This window comes from Corapipo altera, unplaced genomic scaffold, assembly GCF_003945725.1.
Source record: "Corapipo altera isolate COAL_440 unplaced genomic scaffold, ASM394572v1 105, whole genome shotgun sequence".
In the NCBI taxonomy this organism is placed as follows: Eukaryota; Metazoa; Chordata; class Aves; order Passeriformes; family Pipridae; genus Corapipo; species Corapipo altera.
In genome coordinates, this window is record NW_020884965.1 from 288,669 (window position 1) to 295,746 (window position 7,078).

General features: G+C 47.1%; 1 long non-coding RNA gene across 3 annotated transcripts; it reads right to left on the minus strand.

The window, feature by feature from the left end:
- Window positions 1-3,162: 3,162 nt before the first annotated feature.
- LOC113957340 lies at window positions 3,163-6,205 on the minus strand. 3 transcript variants are annotated; one of them, XR_003531137.1, is made up of 5 exons: window positions 5,449-6,205; window positions 5,197-5,316; window positions 3,813-3,969; window positions 3,488-3,559; window positions 3,163-3,241 (listed from the first exon to the last, which is right to left on the minus strand). It is a non-coding gene; the product is annotated as an uncharacterized LOC113957340 (long non-coding RNA). The 3 variants fall into 3 exon arrangements; XR_003531136.1 differs by having other exon boundaries at window positions 5,395-6,205; XR_003531135.1 differs by having other exon boundaries at window positions 5,197-6,205.
- Window positions 6,206-7,078: the final 873 nt, after the last annotated feature.

Sequence of the window (7,078 nt, forward strand, 5' to 3'; positions counted from 1 at the left end):
GTGTAAAGGTGGGGCAGGGGGGACATTTAGCAGGGCTGCTTTGAGGGCAGAGAAAAGATGAGATTACAGTTAAGAGTGGAAGATTGGTATTATCAAATCAATACCCTACAATAAATATAATGTGTTGATCCAATTAGCTGAGTGGAGTAAGATGAATCTAGGGGCTATTGGTGAAACAGGAAAATTGCAAGAGGCTAAAATTAAATGTACCCAAAAGAGAGGGGCAGTGGAAATAATACTCTAAAACAATGAGCTTGGGTGACTCTGTGCAGTTTGAAAATTTAAGCTGAGTACAGAGGTCATCATGGAATTTTTGGAGCTTTTATTCCAGAGGCTGAACAGAGACAAGTTCTTCCACAAGTGAAAACACAACAATGCCAAAATTCTGCAGATGAAGCTTGTTAAACTGTTTGCTAAATACCTTTGCACTGTAACACATTGAAAAGAAAGAGAAGTATCACTGTAATGATGTAGCTGCTTGCAGAGCTGGTTAACTCGTCCCACAGCCCCCTGTCCTCAGTGAACTCAGCAACCAGATTTAGCAGGAGCTATGGAAATATCAGGGAGGAGGCAGCAGTCAGGCTAAGTAAAGAACTGGCAGCCGAGGAAGGACAGGTATTTCAGACAGTTTCCAACACTTAAAGAACTCAGCTCTCAGTCTGTGGGTGTGTTTGCTCAGCATCTCGACTCAGTGGCCATTCCACACAACAGCAAAGCAATAATTCCAACTAAGCACACCAGGAAAAGGAAAACTTCTCTCTCTGAATGTTTAAGGAGCAGCTAAGGAAGACTGACTTATGCATGCATTTATTAAAATTCTCTCAGCACCGAGCAGTTCAGCTTTTAAGTTTCATGTGCAGCTTGAAAGCCAGGCAGAAGCCAAAACGTTTGGAAGAACAGCATCTCTTCAGAGGATTAGGAATTAAGTAAACTGCACATTAGAGATAAAATAGGGGAGTGCTTGTCTTTATTCTTAATAATAAACCACAAGGCATTGAGCTACACAGCATGATTAGCTCCTTTCAACTCCTCACTACTACTGCTGAGACAGCAATGTGGCAGTTTCACTGAAACATTAAAGAATACGGAGCGATTAAGTTAAAATTAAGTGAATTTAGGGCAGGCAGAAATGCTACATTGCAACCCAGAAGGGATAAGTCTTTTGTTTGGGTAAAGAGCAGCTTAAGCCCTAGTAGTGTTAGAATGGATTCCTGGAAAACAGGAGTTATTCATGGTTTGAAGGGACCAGCTCTGGGGCTGGACATGTTACTCTGCATCTCTCCTCTCCTTCCTGAGTCACCCGGGGACTTGGTCTCTAAAACATCAGCCCTGCAGTGGTGCCTGCCAGGCTGGGGAAAAGGATGAACTTGGGGAACCACACCTGAGGGCTCATCCCCTCCTCCTTCAGCAGCTCCATACAGTCTTGAACTTCATGTTTCTGTGACTGGATTCCTCATTCATAAACTCCTCTTACAAACATGACAAAAATACAAAACAACCCCAGACAACCAAAGAACAGTTAAGTCTGTGAGATACAGAGATACTAAGCAACCAGGGGCCATATACAATCAGCTCAACACATACAACAAAACCCATGACTGACCAGACTCCTGGGAATGAAAACACTCTGCACAGGATGGACAGAGGTCTGTCTTCACTGTAGACCTGCAATTATTCAACTCCTCTCTACGGTTTAGAGAGATACTAAATTTATCCTGCTGTACCCTGACCTCGTTTAGGATGGCTGGAGTAAGAGAAGGAACAGATCAAACCTCCCAGCCCTGCTCCCTCCAAACTTCAGCTGTAGCCTATGAACCCGCACACTTTGTCCTTTACTGTCACCTTCCACCTGTGGGAGAAGCTCACCCAAAACCTCTTGGTTTGAGTATCTACCAAATCCCACCCTAAAGTGCTTCCTCATTGCCTGAAAAAACTGGGCAACACATAAACCACTAAAAACACTTTGGCACCAAAGCCCATCCCGTTAAGGCAAAGCTGTTTCCTTGTCTTTGCACAGTCTTAGTTAGGCCATCCCTGGTTAGGGAGCCACCTTTTCCTGCCTTACAGAGCCTGGCACATGTGACTTGGACCCAAAACTAAGCAAATCTAAACAAGCAAACAGACCTGCCTTAGCCCAGTGAGCAGCTGGAGCTCTGTGGTGGCCTTTAGGCACTGCCCAAACCAGGGCTGAGTGCCACGAGCACACATTCAGTGTGCCAGGATGGGCCCTGAGGTGGCTGCCACCAAAGCACACGAAGCAGAATTAGAGCTGCTGAAAGCCTTCCAGGAAAACACTGGGAAAAGGCAATGAATCAAAATGAAAATGCCTCCTGCAATGGACTCTCTTCCAACAACAGGGGCCGGTTCCCCACGGACTCTCTCAGGCTGCAGGGATTTCACAACATCTCAGGCAGAGCAGACACATAAATCACCTGAAAGGGCTTTGGGTTTGACTCTACAGCACCAGCAGTGTTTGGAAACTTGTGTCTACCAAAGCTGGCAGAGCTTTCAGATTTGTGGATTCTGCTCCCCTCAGGGAAAATATGAGAAGGGAGCCTTTGGTCAGATTCCAAAGGAAAATATCTTCAGTCTTTGGGTTCCTCTGGACTGATACGTGTCAGCATTTTGGGAACCTGAAAGTCTGATTACTGCAAAGACCCAGTTATTGGCTTGGCTTGCTCTGGAATATGCCCTGGGATTCACAGAGAGCCTGAACTCTGCTTCCTGAAGCTGGCATGGTCCCAGGTCCCTGTCTGCCCTGTGGCAAACCACCCCAGGCTGTGGCTGTGCTGGGGCGTTAGAAACCATTACTCCATCCTGGGTAAACATTTTAAAACAACACTTCCTGTTTTGTCTTTTAAAGTTATCAGGAGAGTTACATTCTCCACCCAGAAGAATGACTTCTCTTGTTTACTGTTCTCATGGATCTACAGGATGGAGGTATAATACAATGGATAATATACACAGAGAAGTTTGGAATATTAGGCTCATTTTGATCTTGGGTAAACTATGTAAACCTGAGAGTCTCTTACTGAGCTGCAGAGGCAACAAGAGCTCCACAACCCCAACCTGGTGTCTGTTCACCTTTACTAAACCAACCAAAATAGGTGATTTTGCCCTAACTCTTCCAGTAGCATCTCTAGTAAATGTTTCCATACCTGTGAGAAATTCAGGAACTCTTGTGATTTCTCTGATGCTCAGCAGTGAGAGAGTTTATTACCTTCAACAGGTCTTCAGTTACCTACAGGAAGAAAAGATTCACAAGTATCATCACAAGTATCATCAGCCTCTGTCTTTCCAACACTTGCAGATTCAGAAATGCACAAAAAAACCCTTTTTATTTTGCAACTGAGTTTCCATTAATTTCCATTTAGACCTCCTGTTTATCTCCCAGTTAGACCATCCTCTGTGCCTTGCTCCAAAGCAGAAATATCCCCCCACAACATCCTCCCCCAGGCTAATGTTCAGGCGCTGGTTTTATACCCACCAGATATTTCAGAGGTGCTAACTCTGTATTTGCCTTCCAGATAATCCATCTGAACTTCCTGAAGTCAACCACCTGCCAAAAAACCACAAGATAACAGCCAACTAATCTTCCTTTATAGAGCCAAAACTCTGATCTGGTATTCTAGACAAAAGAAAATCCTACTATTTTACACTTAATCATCACATTTTGTCTTTTGTCCCCCACAGTATATATATATTTGTGAGGGTCTTTTGCTGTCTTGATGAGTTAAGTGGGAGATTTCACTGATGGGATGCAATTTCACTGATGGGATGCATTTAAAAAGAAAATCAAAAGCAAGAATCACCAACAGGTGTGGTGTTGCAGAGCTGTCTTCTTATTTTTCAGCTGGATTCCCAGGTTCAGGAAAGTGCTGAGTTCACACACCAACATGCAGCAGGTATTTTGGAAGCCAAAGTCAAGGACATTCATGGTTTGCCCTTCAGTGATGAGCAAATTCAGTCCTGCACATTTGGGGAGAAACTTGTCAAAGGTACAGGCACAAAAACAAGGTCCAGTTTGATCCCACAGTAGTCTAGATTACAGAATTTCATAGAAACTCATGTAGATTATCAATTAGTCAGAGATCCACCCACTCTATGCTAAATTTGCTGCAAATAGACTGTTCTCTGTTTCATCAAGCAGTCATGGTGCCATTCAGAGCAAAGTTTGCTCAGCCAAAGCTGTGGAGACATGGAACAGGTTCATGGAGTTCAGAATTAGCAGTGATATAAAGCTATTGTAGTCATTACAGAACAATTCTTAAAATCCAATGCCCACATCAATTGTAGTCTCTCCAAATTCAAGCCAACCTAAAGATAAAACCAAATAATCTGCCAGAATAGACTTACTGCATTGCTAATGGGTATTAGAAAATGTAACTGCAGGAAAAAAAAGGAATAAAACAAAAAGACCATGATGAAACCTCTCTTATAGAATTCCTAATAACAGATATAAAAGTTCTTTACAAGAGACAAGGCAGGAGGGAAGGGCAGGGAGAAAAGCATCACTTATCACAGTGAAAAAACAAAGGCACAGATTCTTAATATTCATCTTAAGACTCCCCAGCAGGCTGGAACAGAAATCAAACCTGAAGCCTCTAGTTATTTGTTTTGAAATACAATTGTAAAACGTGCAGTCGTCTGAAGAAACATGCTACAGAACAACACACAATTTACCTCCACACAACTGGAGTGAGAGCAAATTTTATGTCTAATTCCACACAGTCTGGCTTCATCCTCACATTACCAGAGCTCAGGAGTCCCCCTGTCACACTAACCCTATACGATGCTGCTGTGAGCACAATTTCCCCTTCAAAATCCTCGAGATCCTTGTTCTCACACCCGAAGTGCAGGACACAGCCCATCCTGAGTGTCCAGCTGTCTGCCCCCACCGTCCTGCTGTCTGCCCATCCCAGCCAGGCTGTGCCAGGACGGTGTTCAGGGAAAACAACTTTTCCCACCCAAACTTGTCTAATGAAACTCAACTTTGGCGAAGAAAAGAAACTACCAAAGGGTTTCTCTTGCTCCCCAGCATCCTGCCTTCTTTTGAAGTTCACAGTGAGAAATTACACAGGCTGTTGGGGAAGAGGCAGCAAGGTGAATATGGGTGGCAAAAATCTGAAAAGAGAGGAGTTGTCGGGCATTTCTTTCCCCTCCCTAAACATGCTTTTATTTCCCTTTAATTCTTACTTTTAACTCCACTTTATGTGGAGCTGCAGGTCACCACATTGACCTTCCCTGGCATTTCTGCTGCTGCTGCCAGTCTGTCCTCCCGAGGGCTGAGGGCACCAGGGACCACGTTCCGAGGAGCTGGCGGAGAAAGCAAAGCGTTTGCTGCCTGTTTTTATGACAAGTAAATGAACACATGCGAACGCCAGTCTGTCGCACCTGCTCCTTTTCCCACTTCATTTTTCCATCACCTCAGGCGACACATGAACTTACAGACAGTATGGTTTTTTTCCTCAGCCTTTACTTCCAACTTGCTGCGTTCCTCAAGATGTTTCTCAAGATGCCTTTATCAAAATAACTTCCGACCAGACTCTCCCCCAGCCCCTCACAACTCTAAAAATAAGAAGCAGGAGCTGCTGAGATCTGTGCAGAGCTCGAGGCGCGGCCGCCCGAGGGGCGCCGGCTGCCGCCTCTCTGCAGCCCGGCACAAGAGCTGCAGGCAGGGAGGGTCCATTTGGGAGTTAAAAACGCAAACAGCCCCCCAAAGTCGTATTTTTGGCTTTGCGAGAGCTGCTCGAGCCGCAGCCCGCCATCTCCCTCTAGTGCCCGGGCGCGCCGGCCCCGCCGCCATCTTGGCCGGGCTTTCCCTCTCCCACACTGCCCTCTGCAGCTCCATCCCGGGCCGTGCCTCCCGCTGAGGAGAGAAAACATAAAAAACCCATAATAAATATAATATAAAAAGTCCTTCCTTGTGTTAGAGAGGGGGTCCTTCCAGTCAGGATGATCAGAGAAGACCCACGGCGTTCCCCGAGACGTCAACACCTCGCAGGCCCGGCCGCCTCAGCGCCAGCACAGGGTCTCATGCGTCTTGACTAGAATCTCTCATTTTTTCGCACTAAAATCACCAAATTGAGGCGTCATCAGATTGCACTAAAGATGCTCGATCAGTTTGCACAAACAGGTCACCATCAGCCGTGTTTCTACCCCTTTCTGGTGCAGGACAGGTGCCCTGGAAAGCTGGGCTGGCCAGCACAGGCGCAGACACACCTGCCCGCCCCGGCTCCATTTTGCTAAAATAGATTCTTCAAAGCAATAGATTAGTACATTGCTGTAGCATTCAGTGATGTATTTACTGCTGCAAAGCTCCAGATGCTCTGTAAGCCACAATAATACAGTTAAGTGGAAAATGAGTCATTTAAAACCATAATGACTATCATAGCATGACTCCGCTGACAACGAGCCCCGGCGGTAATGCTGCGAGGTGGATGAGGCTGGATCGTCAGGGCTGTGGGGCACGTCAAGCTCTGCCTTCAGGGCAGGGCCTGCAGCCCCCCAGCCCTGGTGCTGCCGGGGGAGCCCCCCTGGTTTTGGGGTGGGGATGGCCGGGGTGCTGAGGTGCTCCTGTGAGCCCCCATCTCCTCAGCACCACACTCCACCTCACTGCCGGGATCATGGAAACGCTGTTGTGGCTCCCAGGTGAGAAAAGCTGGGCACCCGGATTTCGGTGTGAGGAGGCAGAGCTCAGTTCTCACCAGCATTCCCAGGTGCCCTGGGAGCAGGTGGTGAGGGGCTGCCACCCTTCCCAAAGGCTCCTGGTCAGACACCCCAGGCTGTGCCCATGGGGACGGATGCATTTCCAGGTGCTTGCCATGGCCAGTCTGGGGACAGGCAATATGAGGAGGGACATGAAGGCTCCTCCAGCCTTGCTGTGGTCCTCAGCCAGGCCAGACAGCAGTGGGGCCATGTGGGGCCATGCCTTGCTGCTCCTCAGGCAAGAGAGGGGAGAGTCAGGAGAGTGAGTGCAGCCTCAGGGAAATCACAGGATCCCAGAACATGCCAAGCTAGGAAGGGGCCCACATTGAGTCCAATCCTTAGCCCTGCACAGGCCCCTCTGTGCCCCAGA